Source organism: Saccopteryx bilineata, chromosome 4 (assembly GCF_036850765.1).
Source record: "Saccopteryx bilineata isolate mSacBil1 chromosome 4, mSacBil1_pri_phased_curated, whole genome shotgun sequence".
Taxonomy (NCBI): Eukaryota; Metazoa; Chordata; class Mammalia; order Chiroptera; family Emballonuridae; genus Saccopteryx; species Saccopteryx bilineata.
Window position 1 is genome coordinate 117211999 of NC_089493.1, and position 22582 is coordinate 117234580.

General features: G+C 40.5%; 1 non-coding gene across 1 annotated transcript; it reads right to left on the reverse strand.

The window, feature by feature from the left end:
• Positions 1–10584: 10584 nt before the first annotated feature.
• Positions 10585–10786, reverse strand: LOC136337040 (small nucleolar RNA SNORA73 family). Its single transcript, XR_010731756.1, has one exon. It is a non-coding gene; the product is annotated as a small nucleolar RNA SNORA73 family (small nucleolar RNA).
• Between the last annotated feature and the right edge of the window lie 11796 nt (positions 10787–22582).

Here is a 22582-nt window from a genome sequence, read left to right on the forward strand (position 1 = left end):
TTTCCCTTGTTAGTTGGGGGACAACATAGGCAGCAGCCCTCACTGCTTTATGATCCTGAGTGACCTCCAGTTCTCCCAAATCTGCTACCATCTGTGTAACTGCATTGATGGGCTGCCCCACAGAGGGGCCCAAGATAGCCACAAGTGACCCAAGAAGGGCTGATGGGGTGCTAGCAAGGACAAATTCCCTCATTTTAGTGGTAAACACTTCCTCGTCTGGCCCACAGGACCCAGTGTTGAAAGCAGCATTCTTCATACCTAGTTCCCAAAGGACCTTTACTAACTCACTGTAGCACTACCACTGACTCATTGCCCCTGGAAATTTTCCAGCATTCTGCCAGACCATACGAATGGCGGCCATCACCCATTCTAATAGGGTATGGTCTCCTGGATTGCCATGGCAGTTCTGAAGATGCTGCCTCAAGGAGGAGTGTGTGATAATGGCGGCCAATTTCCCATCTCTGTTCCGGAGATCATGATGTCATCTACCCCTATGTCCCATAATCGTAGTAACCAGGCTACCAGGGATTCAATAGGTTTCTGCCTAAATTGTACCCCCAACTCCTTCAGCTCTGCCTGGGTATAGGGCAGGACCACAGAGTGTTCCATTACCTGGGCAGGAGGCTGTGGCTGCCCCTGAGGGACTCTTTGTTGCTGGGATTTTACCTTCTTGGCGACCACTGGTCATGCTCTCAGTGAGCGTATGGCAGCTTCAGCCTGAGCCTTTTCATCCTCAGAAGAGGAGTTGCAAGCGCCTGCTCCCACTGACTCAAAGCCAATCCACAGGCATGGATGCTGCTGCTCCTTTGGCGACCATTTAGACTCCTGTGGCTGCTGGCATTTGGCCAGAAGCTGAGACTAGAGCTCTTGAATCTGCCAGTGCAAACGTTCAGCTTTCAGGGCAAACTGCAACTCGTGAACCCATAATTTCTTCTCCAGTGCTTGCTCCAATTCCAGCCTTTTCTGCCGTTCGATTTGCAATTCATACTGAAGCTTTTGACCTTGGGCAGCTTCTAACATAAAACTCCTGGTTTCCCCTTGCATAAAAAACATGTAGCTCATAGCCCCTAAAAGGACAGCCATGGGGAGCCAGAGGAATAACCAGTCCTCTACCCTACCTATCAAGGGTGGCGGCCCCATACCGATCTCCGAATCCTGCCACAAACTACGCCAGTTGTAAGGCCAGGAGCCACCATCATGGGCATTCACATGCAGTTTCCCATTGGATTTGAGCAGACAGTAAAGAAATGGCGGAGTCAAAGGATGGTGGGCCATTCTGTTTATTGGTGTCTAACCATGACAAGCAAACCACAAGAGAAGACAAGGGAAAAGCAGAAAACCAGCTTTTCCCATGAAGGGTAAGCGAACAGGGAGGCCCCTGCAATGGTGATAGCAGGAACTGAGAGAGCAAGCTCCCAGTTTGCCCCACTTTATAGTGTAGACACCAAAACCTTTAATCCAATATAAAAATAAGGAAGTCTCTGATACAAAGTCACTTATCTGAGGCAAAATTAGATTCCTCATGAGAGTGCACCACTTACATCATGCAATCAGTCAAGGGTGTGGGGAAAAGCTTAGTCTTAAAACTAAGCCTTAGGCTATAATGACCTGGCTTGCTTACAGCCTGTCCCCCAAACTCAATACAAACTATAAGCGAACAAACATATATATCATATTTACAAACTTATTTGACCAACAGCAGGGAAATTGCAAACCTCATGTTGGCTAAAGCAGCCCACTGTTAGAAAGGTGAATTTGTGAAATTTGTATTTTTTTGACTTGCTGCTTTTTTAGTGGGAAATAGCATTGGGCAGCTGCTCAGAGCAAGGCAGTTGATTGCAGGTGGCAGATTGGACTAAGTTCCTGCTTGGAAGGAACCATTGTTTTGCTAATGACTTCAGGAAAAACAGCAGAGAAAAAAATAATAAAAGCAGCAGGATCCTCTTACAGCTCCTGGAGCCTGCTTCCCCTTGGGCACCAGGAATCCCAGGCACCCCAACCCTTATATTAACTTAATAATGTAAAGCACTGTAGGTGAAAAAGAGGGTCAGTATCTCTTTGCCAGCTGGGTAATTACAAAATAGTGAGTGCATTTTAACCATTCCTTATTTTTCTCAGTAAATCAATAGTCCATTGAGGTAGGAGCTTACAATCCTCTTATTATAAACTATACTAAAATTATACTAATAATAATGCATATAAAATTGTATAGTCTGTCTGTAGTGGAATAATCTATTGCATGGCCTTGGATGGGAACACAGCCAACAAGAAAATAATTCTGTTGGGCAGATAAAATATATTATGCTTATCCTTCTACCGGGTATATACCCCCAAACTCAGGGACATTGATACGTAAAGACACATGTAGCCCCATATTTATTGCAGCATTGTTCACAGTGGCCAAGACATGGAAACAATCAAAAAGCCCTTCAATAGATGACTGGATAAAGAAGATGTGGCACATATACACTATGGAATATTACTGAACCATAAAAAATGATGACATCGGATCATTTACAACAAAATGGATGGATCTTGATAACATTATATGGAGTGAAATAAGTAAATCAGAAAAAACTAAGAACTGCATGATTCCATACATAAGTGAGACATAAAAATGAGACTAAGAGTCATGGACAAGAGTGTGGTGATTACGGGGGGAGGGGGGAGGAGAGGGAGGGAGTGCAGGAGGGGGAGGGGGAGGGGCACAAAGAAAACCAGAGTGAAGGTGATGGAGGACGATCTGACTTTTGGTGATGGGTATGCAACATAATTGAATGACAAGATAACCTGGAGATGTTTTCTTTGAACATATGTACCCTCATTTATTGATGTCACCTCATTAAAATTAATAAAAATTTATTAAAAAAAAGAAGCAGTAAGGAAATATCTTAAGTAACAATTTAATTGTTTTCTGTCAAGTATTTAATATTTTTTTATTAATATTTTAAAACTTTCTTATAACCTAATCTAGTTTTGTGTACCTCTTTTATTGTTTGTATTTAAGTTTTTAGTGCATTGAATAATAAACTACTTTTTGGTATATTAAAATATATATATATATTATGGTCACTTTGTTAAAGATGGCACTGCCCAAGTGGAAGCTCATTGGCCAGGTGATATTAATGTGTGTTGGGGCAGGTTGTGGACAGGCAGGATCCTTGTAGCCTGGGACTTGGTTTTAGGACTAAGCCTTTCCCGCCCTTTTTGATGGGGGGTGGTGCAATCCCATCATGCCTCAGATAAGTCACTTTGTATTAGAGACTTCCCTATTTTGTATATTGAATTAAAAGGTTTTGATTTCTGCACTGTAAAGTGGGGCAGACCAGGAGCTTACTCTCTCAGTTCCTGAGATCAGTGTTAGAGAGGAGAGCAGAGAAAGGCCACGTGGAGGAGGCTGGGAGAAGCAGCCAAATTCATGGAGTGCTGAGGGAGAAGCCAGTTTGTGCAGGGAGAAGGAAGGAGATGGAGAACAGAGGTGAATAAGTCTGGTGAGCTAGAAACCTTTGATTCTAGGAAACTTGGATAAGTCAGTAGCCTTGTGAGCACTGAATGAGTAGGTTTTGGAGCCCAGTGTGTGTTCTACTTGCCCACCTGGTGCAAGCTAGGATTAAAGATGATAGCCCACCAGTTTTTGGCTCCCTTGTTTTATTACCATCTGTTTGAATCCAATGTGAACCTGCATGGGCTAGGCAGCTGTGATAGTGGCCATGGATCCTGGCCTTACATTTGCCAAGAGAATTGTTTTGTGATTCTAAGGCGAGCCATTGAAACAAGTTTATGTGAACAAAAGCGGTTGCTAGACTGTCTTCTCAGTAAAACATTTTCATAAGATTTTACTGCTTCCTTCAAGGCTATTACTTGAGATAAAAGAAAGGAATGTTGTGAGAACCATAGATGCAATAACAATTAATGCTTTTTGACATTGTATTGTTATTAAGCTATCATGCGGATGTATTGTATGTATTCTTAATTAAAGGTTATGCTTGATGCTATGCCAATTTCTAAGTAAACAAGCTTTTTGAAATCTTGTGAATAAAAATAGAACACAGCGCGAACTCAGTGCCATTTGCCTGAGCGGAGAGTGGTCCTTTGCTAGTTCACTAATATTTCATCTGCTGATATCTCTCTCTCTGTGCCCCTGACTCACAACAACATTTGGCACCCAACATGGGGCCTTAAGGGAAGATTAAGAACGGGCAAAACCAAAAGGGTAAGTTGGATGTGCTGTGTATGCAAAACTTTCAGGATTAACTAGCAAAGCCATGGGGAATTCCCACTCATTATTAGATGACTATGTACAAGTTTTAAAACCCCTTTAAAAGGGATCTGGAATTCAGATAAAAGACAAGGTTTTGTTACATCTTCTAAATGCTATTCAGAAACATTGTTATTGGTATACTCCTGAACATCGTAATCAATTGAATTTGAATGTTTGGCAACAAGTAGGGAAATCTTTACACTGCACTCATCAGCACAGAGATCCACTTAATGCTGAAATGTGGGCTGCTTATAATCTTATTGCTACATCCCTTTACCTTTTACAATCAGATGGAGATTCTGTCAAAGACTTGAGTGAGGTTATTTATAATGAGCCTAAAGGACTTGATTCAGCACAGAATAAACAGAATGATGATTTGGACAATACTGTCTCTGCTTCTGAGGTTACTGATAATCTTAATGAAATTCAGCCAACCACAGGCTTTCATCCCTCTTTCCTAAAAAAATGAGGGAGCTCCTATAGATGATGTTGCCTGTATAAACATTTATTAAATAAATTACAACTTACACTAGAACAACAGGAGATTGGAAATCAGTATACTACTTATCCTGTTCAAAAGTAAAATACATGTCAGCCTATTGCTCCTCCAAGTCAAGGTCAAGAATTAATTGGTACTGGCAGGGGAAGGATTTTTCAATTCCCTGAAATCTCTGAAATGCAACAGGCACTTGTGCATCCTGATGATTTAGAATCTAATTCTAGTAATTTTTCTGCATCTATTTTTCCAATTATTCGACAGCCTTTCCCTCTTAATGCTCAATATCCTGGGGGAGGGCATAATGTGCAATTCAACCAAATTGAATTTACTTTTTTAAAGCTAGTCAAACAATCTGTTGCTACATATGGACCTCAGTCCCCACATGTTCAAGACCTTATCTCTTTCTATTGTAATAATCATTTAATGATTCCTTTGGATTGGGATTTACTTGCTAGTACAATTTTGGAACCAGGACAATATTTACAATTCAAATCTTGGTGGAGAGAGGAGGCTCTTTGAATATCTCACATAAATGCCAGAAATAATCCTCCGGGAGCTACTTTTGAAATGCTCATCGGTGCTGGTGCTTATGCAGCTGTAGAACAACAAACTGGTTATACTCTTGTTGTTATAGCTCAGATTAGATCTGCTTGTCTTAAAGCCTAGATGCAAATCACTGGAGTTGGAGACAAGGGAGAAAAGCTTGCAGTTTTACATTCATTGGTACAAATTCAATTAGAATTAGGAAATATAAAATAATCATGAAGTCCTTAGAATTCTCTAGTCTTTGTAATAATAAAAAAATTACTGATTTTTTTTTGGTGTTTTAGCAACAATCCTCTGAGCTGTCATTTTGGTTTTTTCTTATTCTTTGCCTGGAAACTGAGGCAGGGGACATGTATTGGATCTGACTATAGAAAATATCCCAGCAGCTGCCAAGAGAATTTTCTTAGGGAAATTTTGTTTAGTCCCATCTATCGTCAGTCCCTCTGTCAAAAAATGCCCTGATTAAAATCAGGCAAGCATCTTTCTAGTCTGACTGTGCTCTGAAATCCTGGGTTTCTCTCTGGTTTGTCTGGTCTGGTTTGTCTGATTCTAATTTCTGTTTAGTTTTTGTTTAATGTTGTCGAAAATGTGATTTTTAAGGACTGAATTAAGTGTTTACATGCAAAAATTAAAAATGCCGGCTTTTATATTGAAACACAATAGTTTCATCCACATATTTTTTGCTTTAATATTAGAAATTATAAGAAGAGCTCATTTAAATTTAACTTTAATAGAATATGGATCCTTAAGACTTACTAATGTGGTTAACACATCATAAGGTTTATTCAAAGTTTGAAATCAAATAAGAGTTCAAGTACTAGGATTAATTAAAGTTATATGTTATACTTGTGTTTCTGTGTTGAAAATTGTCTTGTTTTTGTATAAAAATATGCTCAAATCTGTAAAACTAAGGAATTAAGTCATTTAAAAAATTTATCTCAAGCTGCTTCAGGCAGTTGGCTGCTTGTAAGGCCACATCCTGAAAAAGGAGGCACCAGGAAAGTGGGAATTTAGTTCCTCTGATGCCCTATAATAGAATTAACAATACAAAAGACTTTTAGATATAGAAGCTGATGCATCTGTTATTACTAAACAACATTAGTTTTCTTTTTAGCCCACTTAGGCAGTAGTCACTAAGCTGCAAGGCTTAGGGAAAGTCCCTAACAAAGATCTAAGATTTTTTTACAAAAGGAAAATAACAAAGATCATTTGGCCTCTGATAAAAATAAAACATTTATCTTAATTTATAAATAATTAAAATATTATTTATATTATTTATAACATTTATAAATAATTAAAAGAGCAACTTTTTAAATTACAGTCTAAACTTTCTGGCATTTTTAATATTCACTATGACCAAATTTCTGTCAAAGCTTTTAAAGAGTTAAAAACGGCTTGCTCCCAGTATAGAACTAACTGTCCTTATATGCAGGTACTGCTATACTTCTTCATAGACTCTGAATGTTTTATCTCAAAATATTTAGAAATGTTAGCTCAGACTATTCTTTCAAAAGTGAAAGTGTTACAATTTATGACTTAGTAAGAGAATCAGGCTTGTATTCCAGCTAATTGGAATGCTAATGCTAGCCCTTTTATTAATATTACACAAGATAAATTTTTAGATGGACAGTTTGCTCATTTATAACAGCAATGTAGGCAAAATGTAGGGGTGAGGATTTGCTCTTATCTCCACAGATATGAGAAACCAGTAGATACCTTCCAGAAGACTGAAGCCTTGGCATGAGTCAGAAATAGAAGAAAGGGAGATTTGACAATTAAATAAACTTACCCAGGAGGCAAAAAATGTTTTACTTACGTCTAAAACTTCAAAAACATCTTTGACTCTCTTTCTAACAATGCTAGCTGTTATGTCTATAACAATAAGCAGAACTAACTATTCTTACTAAGTTTATATTACTTCCACAAGCAAGGTTGAATAGCCCAACACTGTATCAATATTATGTAAAGCAACCTTTAGAAAAAATTCATCCTCAATCTTTAATAATCCATTATATAAATGACATATTAATGGTGTGTAAAGATAATGCTGAACTTTTAGTCATCCTTAAAGATGCTTCTGAAACCTTAAATCAGTATAGTTTAATTATAGCTGAAGACAAAATTCAAACATCCTGTCCTGTTAACATTGTTACTTATTCACAATATGTAGAACATATAGTTAAACTTATAGAAACTGCTTATATTTCAAATGATAGTTCTAGATTGCACAAATTGTTTCAAGAGTTACATGTTTTATTGTAAAACAAAATTTGCCTGTCTATATAACTCACATTTATTCTCATACAGCTTTACCAGGACCTATGTCTACTACAAATAATAAAGTTAATCAATTACTCATTAGATCAATAGAAATAGCTACTAAATTTCATACAGACACTCATACAAATAGAAAAGGTTTAATGCAAAAATTTAAAATGACCACGCAAGAAACTCGGAATATTGTTAGAAACTGTCCTCAGTATAGTATTATAAATGCTCCTCCATTACCGAGAGGAATGAATCCTAGAGAACACAGTAATAACCTGTAGCAAATAGATATTACTCATATTTCTTCTTTTAGATAATTATCTTATGGACAGTTTTATTGATATTTATTCTTCCTTTCAATAGGCCACACATTTGCCTAAAGAAAAGGCTGATTGTGTCATTCAACATCTTATTGAAGCTTTTAATGTTATAAGCATTCCTAAAGGAATTAAAATTGACAATAGTCCTGCCTATACATTTGCTAAATTTCAACAATTCTTAGCATTTTAAAATATTAAACATACTACTAGAATTCCATATAATCCACAAGGACAAGTGATTATTAAATGCAGTAATTGCACTCTAAAAAATATATTACTTAAAAAGGAGAGAGAAGAAAGATTATCTCCTAGACTTATGTTACACAAAGCTTTATTTACTTTAAATTTCTTAAATACAGGAGAAGAAAATTTGACTGCTGCAGACAGACATTGGACAAAAAATAACAGTTCTAAGATTAATCAACCTATGTATTATAAAAATGAGTAGGATGAATGGGTACCTAGTATTGTGAAACATTGGGGAAGAGGGTTTGCTTGTGTCATGGCAGAATCTGGTGAAGTCCTTTGGATTCCTGCTTGCAGAATTAAACTAACAACATGGATAAGAACAATAGATTCTTTCCATATCTGCCCATTGCTGAGATGGAAGAAATGAATTTCAAAAGAAGAATCTTACAGGTGCTGCTACTTGGTATTGAAAAGGCTAAAATATCAAGTTGGGGTCAACTTAAAAAGCTGACCTTTAATGGTAAAAAGATGCTACAAGCCACTTGAAAAGAAGAAAATGCTACTAACCTGTTTTTGGCAATGATTGCTTTGGTAACAATTCCGGTAAGTAGAGCTGAAAATTTTAGTTATTGGGCATATGTCCCTAATCCTCCATTAAGTAGAGCTATTCATTATGAAAATAATGCCTTTCCTATTTTTGTTAATGACTCTAATTAACTTCCAGGACTTTTTAAAGATAGAGGTCCCTTAGCACCTTTGGAAGAAGTCATGAAATTAGAAAATTATACAACAGGAGTTGAGGAATTACCTATATGTATAGGATATGAGCCACATTGTTTAAAGATAGAAGCTCAAGCTTGGCTCTTTATTGTCAAAAATAACAGTAAAGGGGAAGAAAAAAAACGTTTGTTACAAGGATACAGATTTAAAAGTAATACATCTGTACATGAAACATCATAGATTAAAGCCATCATGGTTCCACCAGAGTTAAAGTGTTGATTTAAGGTGGCATAAAAACAATGGTTTAATTATACCTGGTGGCCAAAGTAATCATACTATCATGTGGCATAAAGGAGGGATATCACCTCGAGCTCCTCACATATAAAATTTAGCCCTATACAATATCATTTATGGAAAGTAGCTATGACACTTAAACATATGTCAGCATAGAAAGGAAAAGTCTAGAAAAATTATCCTTCTAATCATATTATGTTAATCTTTAAGAAAAATGAAACACATTTTATATCTGCTTGTGTTAGATTGCCTTATATGTTTATTATAGGTGAAACCAAAGAGACAGCTGAAAATTATTCAATAACTTGCAATAAGTGTGTTTCTTATACATGTACTAACTCTTCTATTCTTTTTAATGAAAATAGTCAAAGTATTTACATTTTAAGAACCCGAACAGGAGTCTGGATTCCAGTACAGATGCATTGGATGTGGCAGGGTTTCCCTTCCATGATGCTGTTAAAACATCATATTAAGTCCTCTAAGTGAACCAAAAGACTGGTTTGGACTAATTATTGCCATCATTTTGGGACTAATAGCTATAACCACCATGGTTGCTGTATCTGAAGTTGCATTACATCAAAGTATACAGACTGTGGACTTTGTACAAAAATGGTATGAAGATTCTGAACAACTGTGGACTTCTCAATAACATATAAATAGTAACATTAATACTACAGTTATTAGAAATTTAGAAAAGACTATGATTATGTTAAGAGACCAAATTGTTAGCCTGCAAAGACAAATTAAGCTAAGATGTGATTAGAATGTAACTACTTTTTGTGTTTCCACATTCCTTAAAATCATACTTATTTCCCTTAGGAAAATGTTAAAAAGCATTTGTTAAATCATGATAATATAACTAAAGAAGTTATTGAATTACAAAGACATATTCAGAAAGCTTTTCAAAAAAATTAAAAATTCTGACAGGTCAACCTATATTGAAGGAATTAATAAATAATTTATCACAGTTAAATTCTATTAAACATATTAAAGAATTTTTGGAATCCACTGTGGAACTTTTTATAATAGTATTAATACTATGTTTTCTTTTATATATAGTCTGTCAACTAATCAAAGCAAGAGAAATAAGGGATGAACGACAGAAGGCTGTGTTTTCTGTGATGCTTTGTAACATTCAGCATAAACAAAAAAGGGGAAATGTAGTGGAATAATTCATTGCATGACCTTGGATGGGAACACAGCCAACAAGAAAAGAATGTTTTGTCAAGAGAATTATTTTGTGATTCGAAGGCAAGTCACTGAAACAAGTCTATGCAACCGAAAGTGGTTGCTAGACTCTCTTCTCAGTAAAACATTCTCATAAGATTTTACTGCTCCCTTCAAGGCTATTCCTTGAGATAAAAGAAAGAAATGTTGTGAGAACCATAGAAGCAATAACAGTCAATGCTTTTTGATATTGTATTGTTATTAAGCTATCATGCAGATGTATTCTTTTTGGTTGTTTGTTTGTTTGTTTTTCTCTAGAAGAATGTTTCCTGCATGGTTTGTCTCCTCAGTCATTGTCCACAGTCAGAGAAGCTGTAGTAATATGCAGGCGCAGACTCAGGGCCCGCTTTCTCTCCAACGTTGTGGAAAAAGACTGTACTTCATGGAGCAGAGCCCTATGCTCCCCTTCACCACCTGGACAGAGCCCTGGGGAGAGTGACCTCCAGGGGATATCCACGTTAGTCAGATGTATTCTTAATTAAAGGTTATGCTTGATGCTATGCCAATTTCTAAGTAAACAAGCTTTTTGAAATCTTGTGAATAAAAATAGGGCACAGCATGAACTCAGCGCCATTTGCCTGAGTGAGTGGTGGTCCTTTGCTAGTTCACTAATATTTCATCTGCTGATCTCTCTCCCTGCAACCCCGACTCACAACAACATCTGCCAAATCCAAAGTCTTCTATTTTGTACCAACGATTTTTTGTTATGTAAAAAGTATTTTCCATGTTAAAAATGTATATGTTATTTCAAAAGCCTTTTGTTAATCCTCCTTTTTATTTGCTGTTTCATAGCCCTGTAATGTTGAAATCTTGGTTTGAATATTTGGGAAATATGTAATAATTGTTAATAATGTCTTTTTATGTAATGTTTAGTTTACTATCATTTTAAAGCAGTATTCTTCAGTGTTAGGTAACCAAAAACCCAGAGTGACAAACATTACTATTGATTAGCATAACAGTAAAACTACAGTGTTGTATTGCCAGTAGCCATGGCCACCATCACAGCCACCTGGCTCACTCAGGTTAGCATTTGATTCGGACAGACAGTAATGAAAAAACAGAGCCAAGAACTGGTGGGCCGTTAGCTTTAATTCTAGCTTGCACCCAGCAGGCAAGAAATACACACAGTGGGAAAACACTTCCCTTTCCATTTAGGGCTTCCAAAGCCACTGACTTATCCAAGTATTCTTAGAATCAAGGGTTTCTACCTCACCAGCCTTATTCACCTCTGTTCTCCATCTCCTTCTTTCTGCACAAATGCTGCACTAACTGGTTTCTCCTTCAGCATTTCATCATCTGGTCTGCTTCTCCTCTCCTCCACATAGCCTTTCTCTGCTCTCCCCTCTAAAGCTAATCTCAGGAACCAAGAGAAAGTAAACTCCGGTCTGCCCTATTTTATAGTGTAAAAATAAAAACCTTTAATCCAATATACAAATAAGGAAGTCTCTGATAAAAAGTCACTTATCTGAGGCATAAATGGGATTCCTCATAAGAGTGCACCACCCCCTATTATGCAACAGTCAAGGGTGTGGGGAAAAGCTTAGTTATAAAACTAAACCTTAGGCTATAAAGATCCTGCCTGCTTACAGCCTGTCCCCTACACCCAATGCAAACTATAAGTGAGCAAACCTATATATCATATTTACAAACTTATTTGACAAACATTTCACCACTTTTACTCACTTCACAATTGAATGCACAGGTATTCCTGCACAAGGAAATTAGGCACATTAAACAAATTACAACATCATGACAAATCATACAGTTTTGACAATTATAAAGATACACTTTACCAGTCTTTGTGCACTTTGCCAAAAGTGCAAAATGTCCCCAGACTTCTTTCCAGCAATGGGAAAAGCTTTCCAGGGCAGGGGAAGGCCTCCAGTAAAGCCACCCCATATCCCCATCAGGGTATTTTACATTATCCAAAATCCGTAAGTCCATCCAACAAAGGAGACAGTGCCCACTCAAGTCATAGTCCAGGAATCAGTCCAAGCACATGGGGTCTCAGCCATCCCCCTCATCCCTGCTATTCTGGAAGGTCTTACACTGTCCCAAGGAGGGGCACATGGCAATGGCACTCAGCATTTTCATCTCTGCTCTAGAGAGCATGATGGCATTCACCCCTATGTCCCCAAATCGCAGACCTACCAGGGGAGTAGTAAGTACTACTTGCTACTGGGCTTTCATCTTCTGGAGACTGTGGATTGCAACTCCAGCGCGATTCTCCTCATCCTCCAAAGAGGAACTGAAAACACCAGCTCCTTCTGCCAGGCTTGAGCCCCCAGCCTCCTGCTGCTGCTGGCTCTCCACAACATCCATGGCAATCTGCAACTCACAAACCTGTGATTCTTTCTCAAGCAGCTGCTCCATTTCCAAGCAAATTTTATTAACCTGGTTGGCCTCCTTTTCTGGTGCTTGCTCTAGCTCCATGGTTGGCATCTCTTCCTCCCACGTTTTCTCCAGCTCCTTCCACTGCTTGGTTTGAAGATCCTGGGCAGCCTTTTCCACAGAGCTCTCGGCTTCCTCATGCATGGCTGTAAAAGTCAGCCAGCCTATGGCCCCCTAAAGGACAGTATGTCCTCTACTCCACACTCAAAGGTGGTGGTGGCTCCATATCAATCTGTATCAAATCCTGCCACAGACTACGCCAAATGTATTGCTGGTAGCCATGGCCACCATCACAGCCATCTGGCCCATGCAGGTTTGCATTTGATTCATATAGACGGTAATGAAACAACAAAACCAAGAACTGGTGGGCCATTAGCTTTAATTCTAGCTTGCACCCAGAGGGCAAGAAATACACACAGTGGGAGAACACTTCCCTTTCCATTCAGGGCTCCCAAAGCCACTGACTTATCCAAATATTCCTAGAATCTAGGGTTTCTATCTCACCAGCCTTATTCACCTCTGTTCCCCATCTTCTTCTCTCTGCAGAAACTCTGCACTAAATGGCTTCTCCTTCAGCATTTCACCATCGTGGCTGCTTCTCCTCTCCTCCCCGTGGCCTTTCTCTGCTCTCCCCTCTAATGCTAATCTCAGGAACCAAGAGAGAGCAAGCTTCCGGTCTGCCCCATTTTGTAGTGTAGAAATCAAAACCTTTAATCCAATATACAAATAAAGAGGTCTCTGATACAAAGTCACTTATCTGAGGCAAAAATGGGATTTCTCATAAGAGTGCACCATCCCCTATCATGCAACAGTTAAGGGTGTGGGGAAAAGCTTAGTTTTAAACCTAAGCCTTAGGCTATAAGGATCCTGCCTGCTTACAGTCTATCCCCCACACCAAATCGAGCAAACATATATATATTATATTTACAAACTTATTTGACCAACAAGCATAAATAAGGTATGTTTTCTTAGAATGTAAAAGAAATTTATAATTAATTAAAATATAAAATTTATTGGTCATTCCAATTGGTGCTTGTAACTCAATCATTAGAATGTAAGACATAAATGTAACAGGAAATAGTTTAAATCCTTTTCTCCCAAGTGGCCTATAAAATTAGAAAGCTCAGAATTCCCTTTATCAGGGAAGCCTTAATCCCTAACAGGACTGTTAGACAATTGAGACCACCTCAATAAAATGTTTCTAGTTGCCTAGCTTAAGTAAGATTCTAGCTCCCAAGCAAGTAAGGAAGATTTGGACACTTTCCATCCGTTTCTATTAGCCAGGATCAGAGAAAATACTGAGGAAGTCAACTTAGCCTTTACATAACAATCAGCTCTAGAAATTAGAAATGAAATGTATTATAAATTTCTAAAGGGTAACATCATCAGCTGCTAAAAATAAGTGAATAAAATTAAGCATTTTGGAAGGGGCATTGCTCCTCCCTCAATCACATAGCTCTGCCTGGCCTCTAAAGATGACTTGTTAGTCAATAACAGGTAAAATTCATGAAAGAAAGGAACAACCTAAGACAGGTACATTCAAGGGGGGGTCATGAGGGGAAGGCTTATAAATTAACAAAGGTGAGGCACAAAACCTCACCCCAACAATGCAGAAGCCTGAACCTCTGAAATAGTGGTTTTATCCACTAACAAGGGCACCAAAAGAAGCGAGACTCCCGAAAGGCTCAGGAACAAACAACTGAAGATGCTACCTTAAACCAGTGGGGTTTCTAGAAAATTTGAGTAGCTTTACAAAAACCCCTGTTGCTAAAGGTTTATTCACAACCAATTAGAAAAGGATTTTGCCAGCAGGAAAAGGAATAATTAAAAAGCCAGACTTAGAATCTACTGCAAAAGGCATAATGTCTAAGTTTTAGTTTGTACCCAAGTGAATACTAAGCAAAGTAAAAAAATTGTGGAAAAAAAAAACAGAGAGACAGGAACTTTCCCAAGTAAACATTTAGAAATTCTAAGAATGAGATGGCACTCAAACACCGGGTGTGCAGGCTTTGTTAGAGGAGAAAGACCTGCTGGGGCATTTCTCCAAAAGAAGAGCACCAGTACAAGCTAGGGGGATGAATTTTATAGGGTAAAGGAGAATCTCAAGCAAGTGGATGTTGAATCAAAAGTTTTGGTATGTCTGGAATGCTCCTCCTTGGGGCGGCTTGCCAGCTTCTTGAAATTCCTCTGCCTCAGGGGTGATAGTCCAGTAATTAAGGGTGAGGTATGACAGATAAGCGGAACATCAAGAGGGCAGTTACCAGTTCCTGGTAAATTCACGTATCTATCATTTCTCAACTCTGTGGTTACATATAAAAGAAAGGCAGTTATTAATTTTATAATATACGGTGAGGGTGATGAGAAAAAAGAGGAGAAAAAATTGGAAAATTATTGCTTCTTCTGGAGAGAATTCAAGAAAAGAACCTTGCCGGCCCTGGCCGGTTGGCTCAGCGGTAGAGCGTCGGCCTGGCGTGCGGGGGACCTGGGTTCGATTCCCGGCCAGGGCACATAGGAGAAGTGCCCATTTGCTTCTCCACCCCCCCCCTCCTTCCTCTCTGTCTCTCTCTTCCCCTCCCGCAGCCAAGGCTCCATTGGAGCAAAGATGGCCCGGGCGCTGGGGATGGCTCCTTGGCCTCTGCCCCAGGTGCTAGAGTGGCTCTGGTTGCGGCAGAGTGACGCCCCGGAGGGGCAGAGCATCGCCCCCTGGTGGGCAGAGTGTCGCCCCTGGTGGGCGTGCCAGGTGGATCTGGGTCAGGCGCATGCGGGAGTCTGTCTGACTGTCTCTCCCCATTTCCAGCTTCAGAAAAATACAAAAAAAAAAAAAAAAAAGAAAAGAACCTTGCCAAGTCAAGTCCCTCATCCAGTTAAGGAGGTCATCAATTTGCATGCTGTAAGGTCTGAACCAGGCGATGTCTTCAAAAACCTGAGTGAGGAAGTAAAAAAATTTTGTGAGGTAATTTTTAGTTGCTTGCTGTGAGTGCCGATTGAACAGGGTGACATGGTGATACATGGTCTCCTGGATGAGCCTCATGAGATATGCTGGTCTGGTTCCTCTCAAATGGGAGGACACGTGGAGATTTTTAGAGACAGGGAGCCTGTTGGTGTAAGTTTTAGAAGGACTGAGTATGTATTTATGTGTGGTTTACAAGGAAGGGGGTTTGGAGAACATTCAGGAGTGAACTTCTTGAGCTGAGGGGAGGCTTCTTCCTGCTGTCATCCCTACCTATTTGATATTTCCCTTGTGAAGTTCTCCTTGGGGTATTGGGGAATAGGAGTGTAGGAGGATTTGATTGTAGGTAATCCTAAACAGTTCTCTCATCCGGGCCTGTAGGAACTTGATAAAGAAGGGGGCAAGCATTAAAATTAGGTACAAAATTAGAATTCATTCTATAATTGGTGCTAGCATCAAGAATAAGGGATTTTTCCACCACTGTTCAGAGTAGGAGTGTTTTTATAGGGTTCCAGATTTTTCTGTTTCACGAGGGCAGGTTTTAGGGTTGGTGTGTAGGGTTAGGTAGATTTTTCCAATTTTCTAGTTGGTGAAGGTCTGCGTGTGGTTCTGTAAGAAACTAGTGAACAAATGTAAGAGGCAGGGTCCAAAAGTTAGAAAAATAAATAGGAGAGTGAGTGGACCAATGAAAGGCAATAATCAAGACACCCAGTTTGTGTGAAACCACTGATTCCATCTTTACGAATTCGCTGGACTTGAGAGAGAAAGAGAGTAGGAATAAGACAGGGCAGTGGAGCCCTGGCTGGTTGGCTCAGCAGTAGAGCATCGGCCTGGCGTGTGGGGGACCCGGGTTCGATTCCTGGCCAGGGCACATAGGAGAAGCGCCCATTTGCTTCTCCACCCCCACCCCCTCCTTCCTCTCTGTCTCTCTCTTCCCCTCCCGCAGCCAAAGCTCCATTGGAGCAAAGATGGCCCGGGCGCTGGGGATGGCTCCTTGGCCTCTGCCCCAGGTGCTAGAGTGGCTCTGGTCGTGGCAAAGCGACGCCCCGGAGGGGCAGAGCATCGCCCCCTGGTGGGCAGAGCGTCCGCCCCTGGTGGGCGTGCCGGGTGGATCCCAGTCGGGCGCATGTGGGAGTCTGTCTGACTGTCTCTCCCCGTTTCCAGCTTCAGAAAAATAAAAAAAAAAAAAAAAAAAAAAAAAGACAGGGCAGTGGCCAGTCTCCCTGCCCCCAGACCTACTTATTTAGAGATTCCTAAAGCAACAAGAAGAGGAATTACCTGTATAGCTCATTTGTTCCTTCAATTGAGGGGTAGTGTACTAGAAACTGGACGGGGCTCATGGGGTGGGGTTTGGTTGATATTTGGGATGAGATAGGTTACAGGTTTCTGTCCAATTAGAAGGGAGACACATATAGGTGTTATGCCATTTTTCTACTTTAGTAGCAGTGGGAGTTGTCAGGATCACGGTGTGTGGACCTACCCATATGAAAGTCAATCCTTGGGTGATGTAATACTGGAAGTGCCTTTTGGACAGTCTTTGAACAGTTTGCTGAGTAACCTGTAAATTCTGCAAGTACTTAGGGAAAGGGTGATTACATTTCTACACTTTGCAGTTAGAGTTTAAGTCCTGGTGACCACTGCTTCCAGCTGAAATTAGCAGCAGTTTCCAGCCTACAATAAGCATGGGGCATTGAGACAAGAGGAATAAAGGAGATAATATACATTAAATAAAGCAACAAAATCAGATTGTCAATACCCACAGTAGAGATCTTTGAGGGATAAATAAAATTCAAATATTCAGGTAAGGCATAGTAAATGGCCCTTATGTTTATAAGAAATGAGATCAGCTTATCTGCCACTTGGAAAAAATACTTTATGCTCTTGAAGGATGTCCTTGGCCCACCTGGGTCCACCATAGCTGGATAAAACCTGCAGTCCCAGCAGAGACACTCTCGTAGACAGTGGAGACTGACTCCACCAACCCTTATAAGTTAACCCTAAGAAGGACGGCATGCCCTGCTCCAGCCACAAACCGGAAGCTGGTTGGTCTATGCATGGCTAATACACAAAGAAACTCACTAAGGACTCCCTTTTAATCAGACTTTGAGGACAATGGGAAACTGAGGTAAAAGGAAAGCCAGCTTGGTTGTCACTAAAGGTTAAAATTTTTTTAAGAGTTCTGATAAAAAAAAGTGTAAGAATGAGACAACACTCGAACACCAAATGTGCAGGCTTCATTAGAGGAGAAAGACCTGCTGGGACACTTCTCTGGGAGAAGGGCACCAGTACAGACTAGGGGCTGAATTTTTATAGGGTTTTGGAGAGCCTGAGGAGGTACTGAGTCAGAAGTTCTGGTATGTCCCCTCCTGGGAATTTACTGTTTTTTGGCTTTCTGGAACACTCCTTAGGGCAGTTGACCAGCTTCTTAGAACTCTTCTGCCTCAGGGGCGATTATCCAGTAAGTAAGGGTGAGGTCAGGCAGTCAGGTGGAACAACCAAAGGGCAGTTGGAATTTCTCGTAAATTCATATATCTATCATTTCTCAACTCTGTGGTATGATAAAAAAAAAAAAAAAGGAAAATCGGTGGGAGGAAGGAGAGGGTATGGGGTTCAGGAAGGAAGTTTGTCTCAGACCGGCTATCTTCTGGAGCTACTTCCTGCTGTTCTCCCTATAGGGGGTCTCCTTCATGAACCCTTCCCTGGGGCAGTTGGAGTAGGGGTTGTAAAAGCATTTGATTGTAGGTAATTCTGGAGATTTCTCTCATTCAAGCCTGCAGGAATTTGATAAAGGGACAAGCATTAATATTAGGCACAAAATTAGGATTGGTCCTATAATTGGTGCTAGCATCGAGAACAAGGGGTTTTTCTACCATTGTTTGGAGTAGGGGTGTATATATAGGATTCCAGATTTTTCTGTTTCGCGAGGGCAGGTTTCAAGGTTGGTGTGTAGGATTTAGTAGATTTTTCCAATTTTCTAATTGGCAAAGGTCTGCATGCAGTTCTGTAATAAACTAATGAACAAACGTAAGAGGCAGGGTCCAAAAGTTAGAAAAATAAATAGGAGAGTGACTGGACCAATGAAAGGCAATAGTCAAGACACCCAGTTTGTGCGAAACCACTGGTTCCATGTTTACAAATTTGCTGGACTTCAGAGAGAGAGAGAGAAAGTGGGAATAAGACAGGACAGTAGCCAGTCCCCCTGCCCCTAGACCTATTTTTATAGAAAATTTTAAAGCAACAAGAAGAGGAATTACCTGTATAGCTCATTTGGTCCTTAGATTGACAGGTAGTGTATTAGGAACTGGAAGAGGCTCATGGGGTGGGACAAGATTGATATTTGGGGTGAGATAGATTAGGGTATAGGTTTCTGTCTAATTAGTAGGGAGTCACATATAAGTGTTGGTCCCACACAAGTAGAAAGCCTTTGATTGGGTGAGGTAGGTTGAAAGGTGAATAGAGAATAGAAGGACAAGGGGTCAGTTTTGTTTCTCTGTTTCTGAGCTCCAGATGGTCAGGGTGGAGGAAGGAGTCACCCCAATAAGTGGGGAGAGTAGAGGATTGTTAGCTAGGGTGACTAATTACATAGTCTTTAAAAACCAGTTTTCTGACTGTTCAAAATTTTTTTTTCTGAACTAAAAATCTTTAACTTTTAGTGACAATTAAGTTGACTTTTTTTTTTTACCCTAGTTTCCCTTTTCCCAAAGTCTGATTAAAAGAGTCCTTAGTTTTTTCATATACTCGCCATATGTAGACCAACCAACTTTCTGTTTGTGGTTGGAGTAAAGCTGCAATTTTTCTACCTTAGCAGCCATGGGAGTTTGTCAGGATCACGGTGTGTGGAGCTGTTCATGTGAAAGTCAGTTCTTGGGTGAAGTAATGCTGGAAGCGCCTCTTGGACAGTCTCTGAACAGTTTTCTGAGTAACCTGTAAATCCTGCAAGTACTTAGGGAAAGGGTGGTTACATTTCTACACTTTGCAGGTAGAGTTTAAGTCCTAGCCACCACTGCTTCTAGCTGGAATTAGCAGCAGGTCCCAGCCTATAATAGGCATGAAGCATTGAGACAAGAGGAATAATGGAGATATTATACATTAAATAAAGCAACAAAATCAGACTGTCAATACCCACAGTAGAGATCTTCAAAGGATAAATAAAATTCAAATATTCAGGCAAGGCATAGTAGATGGCCCTTATGTTTACAAGAAATGAGATCAGTTTATCTGCTACTTGAAAGAAATACCTTAGGCTTGTGAACAATGTTCTTGGGGCTTCAGTGGCAATTCCCAGCATGCTGGTCAAGGTCAGGTCACACGTAGCTGGAGCAGGGCTAGAAGAGACTGAACCCTCCTTTCATGGAGCAAGGGGGCAGCTTACCTTCTTGTGTCTCTTTTCCCCAGCAAAGACATGTCAACCAGTGGGGCTGGGAAGCCTGGCAGGCTTCAGTTCAATGACCTTTCTTTCCACTCTTGAAGTAGGGCCCTGATGGAATCCTATGAAGCCTTTTAGGGTGCTGGAGCCTTTAAGAGCATATGCCAAAAGCTGGTATTTCCTGACCTCTTTTGGGGCCTTATTTGCCTTTTCTGTTACTCCCTTGGCCATTATAGACCTTAAAAGCCATGCTCAGAAGATTTCACTGAGGGGCTGGACTAAGAGAGTAAAATTAGAAATCCAATCACTAAAAAAGCCTATTAGACTGAGGAAAGAAAGGATTTGATCTGCAGTGGTAAGTGGTTGGAGAATGCTGAGGATCTGAGTTCGATCTAGGGTGAGACCTCAGGTGGTGGGGTTAAGGCAATGCCCAGATAGACTATGGACTAAGAGTGAAATTGAGCCTTAGCAGAGAAGATGTGATATACCTTCATAGCGAGGAAGAAGGGTGGTGGTGTGTCTCCTTGAAACAGGCAGGGAGGGCCTGTAGAGGAGTAGGATATTTACATACTGTAAGAGAGCACTAGTTTTGAGATTGCATGCTGCTAAATCCTGAACTAGTGCCTGCCCAAATAGGTGTGGGCTGTTTCTAAACCACTAGGGTAAGACAGTCCAAGTAAAGGTAAACAGAAAGTAAGAGTCAGGGTGTAGAGGAATGGTAAAGAAGGCATTCTTGAGGTCTAGTATTGTGAAGTGAGTGGTGTTTGAGGGAATGTGTGACAGTAACCTGTAGAGATTAGGGACTACTGGATGGAGGGGAACTACCGCCTCATTGATTAGGCATAAGTCTTGTACAAGGTGATAAGCCCCTGAAGGTTTTTGAACAGGAAGTATGGGGGTATTGCATGGAGAGTCTGTGGGGATGAGTAAACCTTGATTTAAGAGTTTGGTAATTATTGGTTTAAGGCCTTAGAAACAGATGCAGTTACACATTAAACAAAGACTTCACATATAGATTATAAATTAAGAAATTTAAATGAGTGTACTTTACTTGTTTCAATCAAAATTATATTAGAGATATTTTCTGACAAAGAGACAAAACAGATTACTTACTCACACAGCTTAATAGATAACTCTGCCTTTTTTAGTTTTTCAAGATAGCAGGGAGTTGTCAGCATAGAGGGGAGAAAGAGAGAAAGCAGACGGATGGACAGTGTGAACAGCTGGATGGAAAGAAGGAGGGTCAAAATCTGCAGGAGGAGGGGGAGAGTATTAAAGTCCTGGTGGTAGTGCCATGTGGTCACAGGAGTCAAAAAGATTTAGCGCTATGAGAATAGGGGAGAGGATGAGGGGAAGAAAGGCATAGCTGTAGCCAAAGCCTGTGGGCTGCGAGGAATGGGTCAAAGAAGAAAAAGAGACAGAGTTTCCAGTCTGTAAGGAGAGAGGAGGGGTTTAATAACACAGTGGAGAAGAGAGGGGCCCCTGGCCAGCAGGGGATGAGAAAGAGAGAATGGTATTTACAGGTGAGTGAGAAACAGGATTTAGCGAAGAGAGGAGAGGGGGCTTTCTAGACGGAAGAAACTCAAGTGGGAGAGATTTGCAGAGGGACCAGAGAGGGGTCCCAAGAGAGGGGTGCAACTGGGGGTCAGGCAGAGGGGGAGAGAGTTGGGAGTCTGTGGAGAAGCAGAGATTAGGAGCAGAGGTTTGAGGTGAGGTTTCTCTGGCAAAAAACGGCCTGTGTGTAGAACAAGCAGCACAGAAATTAAGGACAGAAGGGAGAAGAAAAGCCTGCATGTAAGGAATTTCTGAGACCTTCCCAGTCCAGTGGCAAAAATTATCTAGGTCCCTCAGAATACTGTAATCAAATGTCCTGCTTTCAGGTCAATGGAAGTCATTGTCTAATTTGTATTGGGGCCACACTGTGTTACAGAAGAAAATGAATTTTTTTGGCTTAAGGTCAGAGAGGCCCAACTCAGTGAGGTTTTTTATGAGACATCCTAGAGGGGTCTGGTCAGAAGGCTTAGACTCTGAAGAGCCCATAGTGGAGACAGGTGAGCAAGAGGGGGCGTCCCCGCCTTTTGTCACTGCCCCAAGAGGAGAAAACCCCATGTGGGTGTGCCGTTTCTGTTAGAGGTTGTCACCATCTGTCAGGGAGCTCCGAGAGAGTGGAGAGGTTTGACTAGGCGCCTAGTCTTTCCATGCAGTCTACTGAGACTGAAAGTCAAACCCCTCAAAAGCTGAGGCATGTCAGAGAAAACCATCTGACCAGAGAAAATTTTGTGGAGAAGAGAAGCCGACTGGGGAAGGGGAAGGGAGAAACTCCTTACCTTCTGGTCCAGCAGGGGTTCAGGACAGGGTTATACTGCCGGCCAATCAACCTACAATTGCTTGTCTAGGCTTCATTTGGACAGCAAAGAAGGATCTTCTGGCAACCGGTACCCTGTCCCAGGCTTCGGCACCAGATGTAAGAATGAAACTGCACTCGAACACCAGGTGTGCAGGCTCTATTAGAGGAGAAAGACCTGCTGGGGCACTTATCCAGGAGAAGGAT